The sequence below is a fragment of the Bos taurus genome, chromosome 5 (assembly GCF_002263795.3).
Source record: "Bos taurus isolate L1 Dominette 01449 registration number 42190680 breed Hereford chromosome 5, ARS-UCD2.0, whole genome shotgun sequence".
Taxonomy (NCBI): domain Eukaryota; kingdom Metazoa; phylum Chordata; class Mammalia; order Artiodactyla; family Bovidae; genus Bos; species Bos taurus.
In genome coordinates, this window is record NC_037332.1 from 95,148,230 (window position 1) to 95,161,301 (window position 13,072).

At 36.5% G+C, this 13,072-nt stretch overlaps 1 protein-coding gene across 4 annotated transcripts in view; it reads left to right on the forward strand.

The window, feature by feature from the left end:
- GUCY2C (guanylate cyclase 2C) overlaps positions 1 to 13,072 on the forward strand; it is a 101,077-nt gene that overhangs the window by 10,959 nt on the left and 77,046 nt on the right. For 2 of the 4 annotated variants that reach the window (XM_059886118.1, XM_059886120.1), the window contains one exon: positions 2,453 to 2,607. The exons of the other annotated variants lie outside the window; for them this stretch is intronic. The gene's annotated coding sequence lies outside the window, so the exon portion shown is untranslated. The remainder of the gene's footprint in view (positions 1 to 2,452; positions 2,608 to 13,072) is intronic. 4 annotated transcript variants of the gene reach the window in all.

Below are 13,072 nucleotides of genomic sequence, written 5' to 3' on the forward strand. Positions count from 1 at the left end.
GTCACCTATGTTTCTGTTTCTTTCAATTTATCCTCATATTTTGAATAGTATTTATTTTATAGAATTCTTTTTTCTGATTTGGTATTTAAACTTCATGACTGCCATACCTTCTTTATAGGTTGTTACCTTTTATCCCTCTGAGTAACTCTTTTGGTTTAATTTTATTTTTTTGGCCTTTGGGTATCAATGAACTTGAATTCCATTTATTTATTATTATTTTGCCTCATCTGATGTGCTGTTTTGTCACCTGCAATTCTTAATACACCAGCAATCTAGTTCCTTTTTCTAGGTTCTTGAGCTTTAAAGTTAGGTCGTTGACTTGAGATATTTCTTGATCTTCATTCAAGCTTTTCCTTCTTGTTTCTGATCATCCACTTGTCTCTTTATTTTTGTTAAAAACTATACCAGCCTGTTCTGTGTGTTAGTTGCTCAGTTATGCCCGACTCTTTGCAACCCCATGAACTGTAGCCCACCAGGATCCTCTGTCCATGGGATTCTCCAGGCAAAAATACTGGAGTGGGCTACGGTGTTCTCCACTAGGGGATCTTCTCCACCCAGGGATCGTCTCCTGCATTGCAGGCAGGTTCTTTACCCGTGAACCACTGAGGAAGCCCTTTCTCAAATTTGAGTGAAGGGAAAACTGTCTTACAGACTTGTATTAGTTTAAGACATTTTGATTTTTATGTTACTTAAATGTCAAAGTATAGCAGATGCTTACTGTTCATGCTTACAGTTCATATTAAAGACACTGTGAAAGCAGACTTTATAAATTACTTAACAGAAACCTATAAATCAGTATGTTATTATAAAATCTAATATAATTGATAATGATGTTTTGCTTAAACTATGTCTTAAAAAGCAAAAGTATATTTTGCTTATTGTTAACTATTTGGCTTTTCTTGAAACATTTTTTTGAGTCATTATCATTGTTATCTTCCTTTTTTAAATTATGAACTTGTTTTTAACATAGATTCATTATTTTGGCAAGCCAGTAATTTACTAGTACACTTCAAAATGATCTAAAATACCTTCTTCATTTATTGTGCTTATATATTAGTCGCTCAGTCATGTCTGACTCTTTGTGACCCCATGAACTACAGTCCACCAGGTTCCTCCGTCCATGGAGTTTTCCAGACAAGAATACTGGAGTGGGTTTCTATTCCCTTCTCCAGGGAATCTTCCCGATCCAAGGATAGAACCCATGTCTCCTGCATTGCAGGCAAATTTTTTACTATCTGAGCCACCAGAGAAACCTATATATATAGTCAGTTATGTATATATGACACTACTATGGCTAGGTAACTTGAATATTTTTTGTTTTATGCAAAGGTAGCATCCATCTAATACATCTGCTTGCCATGTAAATATGCTATCAGGGCTTTAGATATGATACTGTTCCTTCTGGGAAGAAAAGTTTCTTGGCATAATTAGATGAAAAGAAATTAAAGGTAGAAAAGGGAAATGAGGACAATAGAAAAATACATATAAATATGAAAAGGTCTGAAAGAATTAAACTGCCAGTCATTATTTTGGGAGAGCAGTGTTATTAGGAAAGGAGTAAAACATTCACAAAAGTCGTTTTTGCTTTTTAATCCATAAATGGTGTGTTTATATAATAATTTTAATTTAAAATTATGGAAAGTTTTAAAAAGTAATTAACTCATTTTTGTCTTACTTGCATGAAAGGTCTCACTTCTTTTCCTAGCAAGATCCAAACCTCTCATCTGGTAATTGACTTTTTTTTGTCTCTTCCATTTCTTATTCCTAGAGGTCCAAAATTGTTTTAGGATTAAAAAAAAAACTCAGTGAAGTAACTTCCTTTTTAACATAATAATTTTGTTCCTTTCACTAAATTTAAATAATCTTTGATTGTGTGGTAATGATCAGAAAAAATATATGTGAGGAAGATGACAAAAATAAAGATTACACAAAACATCATCTTTTTCTCCTTTACTTATGCTATAGCTATAAATAGGACAGAGTCAGAAGCAGTGAGAATAACCATTAAAATTGTCATTCATTCCAGGCCATATCCTGACAACAGAATTAATTTAAAACTTGGAACATAAATGTGAATCATTACAGATTGACTCCTTTGCATGAAGCCATTTGTAGAGAATCAGCAGACAATTGGTGGTTGAATTCTTAATAGTAAAATGGTACATTTTAGCTAGACCAGTAGATGTGAGATGTAGTTTATATATAAATGCTTCAAGAAATGAGAAAACTTTCTCTACTACTGCCCATACAAAAATCAGCTTCCCATTCTGCACTTTGCTTTTGCCTAGCTCACTTTGACTATCATTTAATTTGGTGTTTCAAGTCAGGTACTGTTCAGAAGAAAAAATCCACATGATCCAATATCCATGATCTTCTGATATGTCCTCACTGAGGTACCAGTGGTCTTTAGTGAAGGACTTTGATAAAGACTTTTGTATTCAACCCCACAAAGGTAATGACCCTTGTGAATCATGGATCTCGGTTACCCATGGACTGTGGATGTTGTTATGTTACAACCAACCAAGAAGACTGTTGTCACGCACAGATAGATGGAGCTGTGGTTTTGACTGGGTACTTACCTGCTCGGGGTGGCAAGACAAATACCAGGTGAGGAATGAAACTTTTAGCTTTAAAAACAACTGCTAAATAACTCATTAAGCTTTTATATTTCTTTATGCCCCAGTGTGATCATTCCTATCTCCACTTTTAGTTGTATAATTAACTGTAGACAGTTTCTTGATATTTGTATCATCTAGACATGTAGGTGCACGAGTTTTGAGTAAACTCCGGGAGTTGGTAATGGACAGGGAGGCCTGGTGTGCTGCAGTCCATGGGGTCACAAGGAGTCAGACACAACTGAGTGACCGAACTGAACTGAGACATGTAGAAATACTTCTGTTATTCTCAGATGAACATTTAATATATTTATCAAATTGGTCTTTTAATTTGCTAAAATGGAGCCTACTCTTTGCAGTGAAACAATTAAGTTAACATGGGCATTTAAAAAAATGTACTGGTAATTTGATTTAAATAACTAATCAATTCAGTCAAAATCATCATGCAGTTGATACCCTGCTATTAAATAATGTATCTTTTTCTGGAATTATGAAATAAATATGTAATACCAGCTGTAGGTGTAAGCTAGATATTGACAACCCCATTTAGTTTTATCAACCATAGAATTTGCCTTTTCATGTATCTTGGACTCTGTAACAGTGTCTAGTCTGATAGGAATGTGGTGGTGTTGTATAGTTACTGTGTTGTGTCCAGGTCTTTTGTGACCCCGTGGACTGTAGCCTGCTAGGCTCCACTGTCCATGGGATCTCCCAGGCGAGAATACTGGAATGGGTTGCCATTCCTTCTCCAGGGGATCTTTCTGACTCAGAGGATCGAGCAGATTCTTTACCTCTGAGTCACCAGGAAAGCCTTTATAAGAATGTAGCTAATTAAAATTATATTCATAAGGTAGATAATTTCATGAGAAATGAAGAGAAAACCTAGATTCTTATGCTAGTAACAAGGCAGGCTATTTTTGCTTTATCTTTGCAGAGTAGAAAGTAAATGTTAGCAATCTGGCAATAAAACTTTTACACTGTTGAAGTGAAAGATATGCAGGAACCATAGAGGCAATTGATAGAAGCAATAATATTCAAACTTAAAAAACCAGGAGTCAGACTTAAAATTTCCTATGTGAAGTGGGGCTGACATATCTGTAAGGACATCATAAGATTTTTTTCTATTTGATTTGATATCATTCACTTATATTACTTTTTAAAATTTTTTTTAAGATCCATTTTGAGAAACAGCAATTTATAATTTGAGTGAGATTAATATTGTAATTAGCCTGAAGCATTAACATCTCCCTTTTATTGTTGTCTGTAAACTGTTTACAAGGAATTGTAATTTCTTCTTGGTCATTTAATTATGTCTACCAGTGCATATTAATATTTCAGTATCTTTGTGGCCCAGCTAGTAAAGAATTCATCTGCAATACGGGAGACCTGGGTTCAATCCCTGGGTTGGAAAGATCCCCTGGAGAAGGGAGCGGCTATCCACTCCAGTATTCTGGCCTGGAGAATTCCATGGACTGTGTACTCCATGGGGTCACAAAGAGTTGGACACGACTGAGCAACTTTCACTTATTATCTCCAGTGGGAGAGACACAACCCAGTACAGAAACTTCAGTCTCTTTATGTCTTATCAAAAAGCCCTTGTCTCTGGTTAAGCCATATATATTCAGACCCACACTAATTCCTGGTGTATGGTGGGTTTGGGATTTTCAGTAAAATTTGTTGTAGTCACCAACCAAAAAGATTGTTGCCCGGAAAAACCAATGGAGGGCTATGGTTCTAGTTGGAGGTTAATTTCAAAATCATGCCACATTAAATCCCAAGTATAAATCATGCACAGATTACCCATTGGAGCAATCTTTGTACCCAAGGATTGGGAAAAATTCATGTTCAATAAAATAAGACTGCCTAAATAAACAATAAAAAACAGCTGCATGATGAAATATTGTGCAGTTATTTGAAAAATAAGAATGAAAATCTCTGTACAGATGTGAGCATAGTTCTAGGAACTTTTGCCTTTAAATGATGTCAGTAGACAAGAAAGAAAGTTAAAGAATATATATTCCTCTATGCTTTCAAAAAGCTGGAATGATTTAAAATGAAATTAATAAAAACTGTTACCTACATAAGGTCGGAAGAACAGGATACAGGGGACAGTGATTAGAATGAAATTACGTACATCATTTTTACATTTGATTGTTTCTTACTGACTTGTAGGTGTCTTACGGTAATATGTGTATATTAACCCTTTGGTGTTGTTCATACTACAATTTTCTCTTGTATTTTCATTTTTTATAGTGCACTTGATGAATAGAAGTTCATAATTCTAATGTAGGAGAAAAAAACCCTAGCTTTTCCTTTGTGATTTTCACTTTATCTCACCCTCCCTGAATATTCAGCAGATTATTCTAATCTTATACAGACTCTTCCAAAGAATAGAAAAAAGAAACAATGCTCCCCAACATATATTATGAGATTGGTACAACCTTGACCCCAAAGCCTGACATAGGCAGTACTTTCTCATGTTATAAATATACATTATGGATAAATATCACTCAAGACATAGATGTAAAAGTCCAAATAAAATAATAGCAAACCAAATCTAGCAATGTATAAATAAGAAAATAAGTATATATCATGACCAAGTGGAGTTTATTTCAGGATGCAACTATTCCAGCAATAGTTCAGTATGATAAATATACTGATATCATTTCCTCATGAAAAAATAAAAGTAGAAAAAACGTTTGATCATATCAATAGGTAGAGAAAACAATACAACTAAAACATTGTTTATGTTTAGAAACTTGGGACCTACAAATTGAAGGAAATGTCATTAACATGATAAAATAATCTGAAAAAATAGAAACTGAATTCCTACAGTGAATTTCTTGGTGAAATGTTAGATGTCATTATCTTTAAAATAGGAAATACAGCAAGATAGATACTGTTAGGTGAAAGCAGTACGTTAGAAAAGGGGAAAATAAGGATATAAAAGCAATCTTACCAACCCACCTAGGCAAATTAAGATGCGTAGTCTCCTGGTTTCTATTTGGAGCGATATAATAAAAAGAGAAAAAAAATGTCACTTAGTAAATGATGTGCTTTTATATACAAAAAAACTGATTTACAAATTATTGCTGCTGCTGCTGCTGCTAAGTCACTTCAGTCATGTCCGACCCTGTGCGACCCCATAGACGGCAGCCCACCGGCTCCCCCATCCCTGGGATCCTCCAGGCAAGAACACTGGAGTGGGTTGCCATTTCCTTCTCCAATGCATGAAAGTGAAAAGTGAAAGTGAAGTTGCTCAGTTGTGTCTGACTCCTAGTGACCCCATGGACTGCAGCCTACCAGGCTCCTCTGTCCATGGGGTTTTCCAGGCAAGAGTACTGGAGTGGGGTGCCATTGCCTTCTCCGTACAAATTGTTAGTGTGCAATAAAAGCTTAGCAAGATTGCCAGATACAAGATCAATACAAAAAGTTTTAAATTTCTATACATAAACAGTAAGATTTTAAAAATACAACTTACAATTGACTTACAAGAACAACAAAAGTGTTAATACATAGTTACGAATAATTCTAATAAATAATATACAGTATACTTATATAGAAAATAGTAAAACTTCATTTAGATGCATCAATAAAGATGTGAGTAAAGGGACAGACCATGTTCCTGAATAAGAAAACTCAAAACACTAAAGATGTCAAATATCCCAGATTGATCCTGCTCATAAATGTTAACCTTTACATACACTATACTCTAAAAATACTATGGAAAAAAATTACTTTTTTTTAAGTAGAAGGATATTTTATGTGCCTTTCTAGCTTCTTTGTCTATGCCCTAAAGTATTTTACATTCCATCCAAGTGTAATAATGGGAAATGGAAAACAGAACAATGCAAGTTCTATACTGTTGTGGAGAGAACAATGAAGAAATGTCATGAGATAGTAGTCCTTGGAATATTAATACTGAAAACTATAATAAACTGCCTTATAAGGCTTTGTGCCTTTCAAATTGCTGCAGTATCTACTTTTTCTTTTAATTCCTCAAGGTCTTTTAAAATATTTATTGAATTTTGACTGCAGTCTTCTGGGAGCTGGAGGTACAGAAATAAGACAACTCAGTTCCTCGAATTACCACACTTAAATTCTAATAAGGGAGGCATATTAATTAACAAACAAGATAGTATCAAATGATGATAACTCTCATAAAGTAATGTGAAGTAACATAATAGAGAGTGACTAGGGGAGAGAGGTGTTCTTTAAACTGGTTAACCACAACTGGTGTCTCTAGGAGGTGCCATTGAGTTGAAAACTGGTAATAAAGATACCAGTGGTAGAGCGTTCCCAGCCGGGGAACAGTTGATGCAACCGTCCTTAAGTAAGTGCAGTTTAGCAAGGCAGAGAAGGATAGGTGAGGAGACCTACAACGTGATAAGATAACTACCATGTAAAGTAGTAGTTCTCAAAGCATAGTCTGTAGACTCCTCAGGTGAAGGTCCTCAAGACACTTTAAAGGGTCAGCAGAGTTAAACTACTTTCAGAATACTAGCATGATATTTGCCTTTACAAATAGATGAGAAAAGAGAAGCAAAAGGTAAGGGAGAAAGGGAAAAATATACCTGACTAAATGCAAAGTTCCAGAGAATAGCAAGGAGAGATAAGAAAGCCTTCTTACTTGAACAACGCAAAGAATAGAGGAATGGGAAAGACCACAGATGTCTTCAAGAAAATTGGAGACATTAAGGGAACATTTCATGCAAAGATGGACATGATAAAGGACAAAAATGGTAAGGACCTAACAGAAGCAGGGGCATCCCTTGTGGCTCAGATGGTAAAGAAAGTGGAAAACTGAAAGTCACTCAATCGTGTCCGACTCTTTGCAATCCCCTGGACTATACAGTCCATGGAATTCTCCAGGCCAGAATACTGGAGTGGGTAGCCTTTCCCTTCTCCAGGGGATTTTCCCAACCTAGGGATTGAACCTAGGTCAACCTCAATGCAGGCAGATTCTTTACCAGCTGAGCCACAAAGGAAGATCCAGATGGTAAAGAATCTGCCTGCAATGCAGGAGACATTGGTTTGATCACTGGGTCGCTAAGATCGCCTGGAAAAGGGAACGGCTACCCACTCCAATATTTTTGCCTGGAATATTCCATGGATAGAAGAGCATGGCAGGCTACAGTCCATGAGGTTGCAAAGAGTCAGACATGACTGAGTGACTAAGTGTGTATAACAGAAGCAGAAGAGATTAAGAAAGAGGTGGCAAGAAAACAAAGAAGAACTATACAAAAAAAAAGGTCTTAATGACCCAGAAAACCATGATGATGTGGTTGGTCACTCACCTAAAGCTAGACATTTTGGAGTGTGAAGTCAAGTGGGCCTTAGGAAGCATCACTACAAAGCTAGTGGAGGTGATGGAGTTCCAGCTGAACTTTTTCAAATCCTAAAAGATGATGCTGTGAAAGTGCTGCACTCAATATGTCACAAATTTGGAAAATTCAGCAGTGGCCACAAGACTGGAAAAGGTCAGTTTTCATTCCATTCCCAAAGAAGGACAATGCCGAAGAATGTTGAGGAGTTTTGCATCTATATTCATCAGTGATATTGTCGTGTAGTTTTCTTTTTTTGTGTTTTCTTTGTCTGCTTTTGGTATCTGGGTGATGGTGGCCTCATGGAATCAGTTTGGAAGTGTTCCTTCCTGGGAAGTTTTTTGAAAGAGTTTTAGAAGGATAGATATCCAGTTCAGTTCAGTCTCTCAGTCGTGTCCGACTCTTTGCAACCCCATGGATTGCAGCATGCCAGGCCTCCCTGTCCATCGCCAGCTCCCAGAGTTTACCCAAACTCATGTCCATTGACTCAGTGATGTCATCCAGCCATCTCATCCTCTGTTGTCCCCTTCTCCTCCTGCCTTAAATCTTTCCCAGCATCAGGGTCTTTTCAAATGAGTCAGCTCTTTGCATCAGGTGGCCAAAGTATTGGAGTTCCAGCTTCAACATCAGTCATTCCAATGAACACTCAGATATGATCTCCTTTAGGATGGACTGGTTGGATCTCCTTGCATCCAAGGGACTCTCAAAAGTCTTCTCCAACACCACAGTTCAAAAGCATCAAGTCTTCGGTGCTCAGGTTTCTTTGTAGTCCAACTCTCACATCCATACATGACTACTGGAAAAACCATAGCCTTGACTAGACAGACCTTTGTTGGCAAAGTAATGTCTCTGCTTTTGAATATGCTATCTAGGTTGGTTATAACTTTCTTTCCAAGGAGTAAGCATCTTTTAATTTCATGGCTGCAGTCACCATCTGCAGTGATTTTGGAGCCCCCAAAAATAAAGTCTTCCACTGTTTCCCCATCTATTTGCCTTGAAGTGATGGGAGAGGATGCCATGATCTTAGTTTTCTGAATGTTGAGCTTTAAGCCAACTTTCTCATCTCCTCTTTCACTTTCATCAAGAGGCTCTTTAATTCTTCTTCACTTTCTGCCATAAGGGTGGTGTCATCTGCATGTCTCAAGTTATTGTTAGTTCTCCCAGTAATCTTGATTCCAGCTTGTGCTTCATCCAGCCCAGCATTTCTCATGATGTACTCTCCATATAAGTTAACTAAGCAGAGTGACAATATACAGCCTTGACGAACTCCTTTCCCAATTTGGAACCAGTCTGTTGTTTCATGTCCAGTTCTAACTGTTGCTTCCTGACCTGCATACAGATTTCTCAAGAGGCAGGTCCAGTGGTCTGGTATTCCCTTCTCTTTCAGAATTTTCCACAGTTTATTGTGATCCACACAGTCAAAGGCTTTGGCATAGTCAGTAAGGCAGAAATAGATGTTTTTCTGGAATTCTCTTGCTTTTTCGATGATCCAGCAGATGTTGGCAATTTGCTCTCTGGTTCCTCTGACTTTTCTAAAACCAGCTTGAACATCTGGAATTTCACGGTTCACATTTTGCTGAAGGATAGACATTAGCTCCTCTCTAAATGTTTGATAGAATTCTGTGAAGCCATCTGGTCCTGGGCTTTTGTTTTTTGGGAGTTTTTTGATTGCAGCTTCAATTTCAGTGCTTGTAATGGGGTTGTTCATAATTTCTATTTTTTCCTGATTCAGTCTTGGAAGATTAAACTTTTCTAAGAATCTGTTCATTTCTTCCAGGTAATCTATTTTATTGCCATATAGTTGTTCATAATAGTATCTTATAATCCTTTGTATTTCTGCATTGTCTGTTGTAACCTCTTCTTTTTCATTTCTAATTTTGTTGATTTGATTCTTTTCTCTTATTTTCCTTGGTGAGTCTGGCTAAAGGCTTGTTGATTTTGTTTATATTCTCAAAGAACCAGCTTTTGGTTTTATTAATCTTTACTATCATTTCTTTCATTTCTTTTTCACTTATCTCTGCTGTGATCTTTATGATTTCTTTCCTTCACTAATTTTGGGGTTTTTTTGTTCTCTTTTTCCAGCTGTTTCGGGTGTAAAGTTAGGTTGTCTATTCAATGCTTTTCTTGTTTCTTGAGGCAGGATTGTATTGCTATAAACTTACCTCTTAAAACTGTTTTTGCTGCATTGCATAGGTTTTGAGTTGTCATGTTTTCATTGTCATTTGTTTCTAGAAATTTTTTTATTTCCCTTTTGATTTCTTCAATAACCTGTTGGTTATTTAGAAATGTATTGTTTAATCTCCATGTGTTTGTGTTTTTTGCAGTTTTTTTCTTGTAATTGATATCTAGTCTTATAGCATTGTGGTCAGAGAAGATGCTTAATATGATTTCAATTTTGTTAAATTTACTGAGGTTTGATTTGTGACCCAAGATGTGATCTATCCTGGAGAATGTTCCATGTGCACTTGAGAAGAAGGTATATTCTTCTGCATTTGGATGGAATGTCCTGAAGATATCAATGAGATCTGTCTCATCTGGTGTATCATTTAGGACTTGTGTTTTCTTATTAATTTTCTGTTTTGATGATCTTTCCATTGGTGTGAGTGGGTTGTTAAAGGCCCCTACTATTATTGTGTTACTGTCAATTTCTCCTTTTATGTCTGTTAGCATTTGTCTTATGAACTGAAGTGTTCCTATGTTGGGTACATAGATATTTACAATTGTTATGTCTTCCTCTTGGACTGATCCCTTGATCATTATGTAGTGTCCTTCCTTATCTCTTGTAATATTCTTTATTTTAAGGTCTGTTTTGTTTGATATGAGGATTGCTACTCCAGCTTTCTTTTGCTTCCCATTTGCATGGAATATACTTTTCTATCCTTTCACTTTCAGTCCATATGTGTCTTTAGGTCTGAAGTGGATTTCTTGTAGACAGCATATATATGGTACTTTTTGTTTTTTTATCCATTCAGTCAGTCTGTCTTTTGGGTGGAACATTTAATCCATGTACATTTAAAGTAATTATTGATACACATGTTCTTATTGCCATTTTCTTAATTGTTTGGGGTTGATTTTTTAGATCTTTTTTCTTCTCTTGTATTTCTTGACTATATAAGTCCCTTTACCATTTATTATAAAGCTGGTTTGGTGGTATTGAATTCAGTTAACTTTTGCTTGTCTGAAATGCTTTTTATTTCTCCATCAGTTTTGAATGAGATCCTTACGAGGTACAGTGATCTTGGTTATAGATTTTTCCCTTTCAGTACTTTAAATATAACCCTCCATTCCCCTCTGGCCTGCAGAGTTTCTGCTGAAAGATCAGCTGTTAAGCATATGGGGTTTCACTTGTATGTTACTTGTTGCTTTTGCCTTGCTGCTTTTAATATTCTCTCTTTGTGTTTAGTCTTTGTTAGTTTGAATATTATGTTTCTTGGCGTGTTTCTCCTTGGGTTTATCCTGTGTGGGACTCTTTGCACCCCTTGGACTTGATTGACTATTTCCTTTTCCATGTTGGGGAAATTTTCAGCTATAAGCTCTTCAAAAATTTTCTCATACCCTTTCTTTTTCTCTTCCTCTTCTGGGATCCCTATGATTCGAATGTTGGTGCATTTGATATTGTCCCAGAGGTCTCTGAGACTATTCTCAGTTCTTTTCATTCTTTTTACTTTTTTCTGCTCTTCAGAAGTTATTTCCACCATTATATCTTCCAGCTCACCGATTCGTTCCTCTGTTTCAGATATTCTGCTATTGATTCCTTCTAGAGTATTTTTAATTTCAGTAACTGTGTTGTTTTTATGTTTATTCTTTAATTCTTCTAAGTCTTTAATTTATTCTTGCATTTTTTTCCATTTTGTTTTCAATATTTTTAATCATCTTTACTATCATTATTCTGAATTTTTTTTTTCATGTAGTTTGAGTATTTCCTGTTCATTTATTTTGACTTCTTTGTTTCTAGTTTGTTCCTTCATTTGTACAGTATTTCTCTGCCTTAAAAAAAATTTTTTTTAACTTACTGTGTTTGAGGTCTCCTTTCCCCAGGCTTCAAGGTTGAAATCTACCTTCCTTTCTTCCTTTCTGCTTTCCTAAGTTTAGTCCAGTGATTTGTATAAGTTTCCTATAGAGTGAGATTTGTGCTGAGTTTTTTGTTTGTTTGTTTTTCCTCTGATGGGCAAGGCTGAGTGAGGTGGTAATCCTGTCTGCTGATGATTTGGTTTGTATTTTTGTTTTGTTTGTTTTTTAGATGAGGTGTCCTACACAGGGTGCTACTGGTGGTTGGGCGATGCCTGGTCTTGTATTCAAGTGGTTTCCTTTTTGTGAGTTCTCACTATTTGATACTCCCTAAGGTTAGTTCTCTGGTAGTCTAGGGTCTTGGAGTCAGTGCTTCCACTCCAAAGGCTCAGGGCTTGATCTCTGGAACAAGCAAACCTTGACACTGGTAAGAGGAATTTAGCTGGAACTGTGCATGAACTGTCAAGGCCAAACATGGGCTGGCAATATGTAGAGTCCCTTGGACCATTTGGAACCTCAGGACCTCAGTCCTCAGGACCAAGAGGAGAGTCGTGCCGACTTTTCTGCAGCATCTCCTGGCAATCTTGATTCCAGCTTGTGAGTCATCCAGTCCAGCATTTCTCATGATGTACTCTGCATGTGAGCTAAGTAATAAGCAGGGTGAAAATATACAACCTTGTCCAACTCCTTTCCCAGTTTTGAACCAGTCTATTATTCCATGCTTTTTGCATGTTCTGATTTAGGGATTGTTTTCTCTTCATCTGAAGATGCCTTTTCTAGAAGTCCTCTACTTGAAAGAGGGAATTTGAAATTTATCTCAATTTTTGTCTACTTTGTCCTACTTTATTCAACTTAAAACCAAGCTGTGAAAATGTTTTGTTATTCCTAACCATCTGTCTTAACCATCCTTCTTTCAGGAGGAAACACATAGCCTGTTTTTTATTGTTGTTGTTTTTTAAGCCTCTAGTTCTTCTGTAATCATGCAGAAATTCTCCATCAGTAGCACTGTATACCCTGAGTAGCAAGCATAAACTGCAGGAGGAAATGGCAACCCACTCCAGTATTCTTGCCAGGAGAACCCTGTGGACAGAGGAGCCTGGCAGGCTACAGTCTGTGGGGTCACAA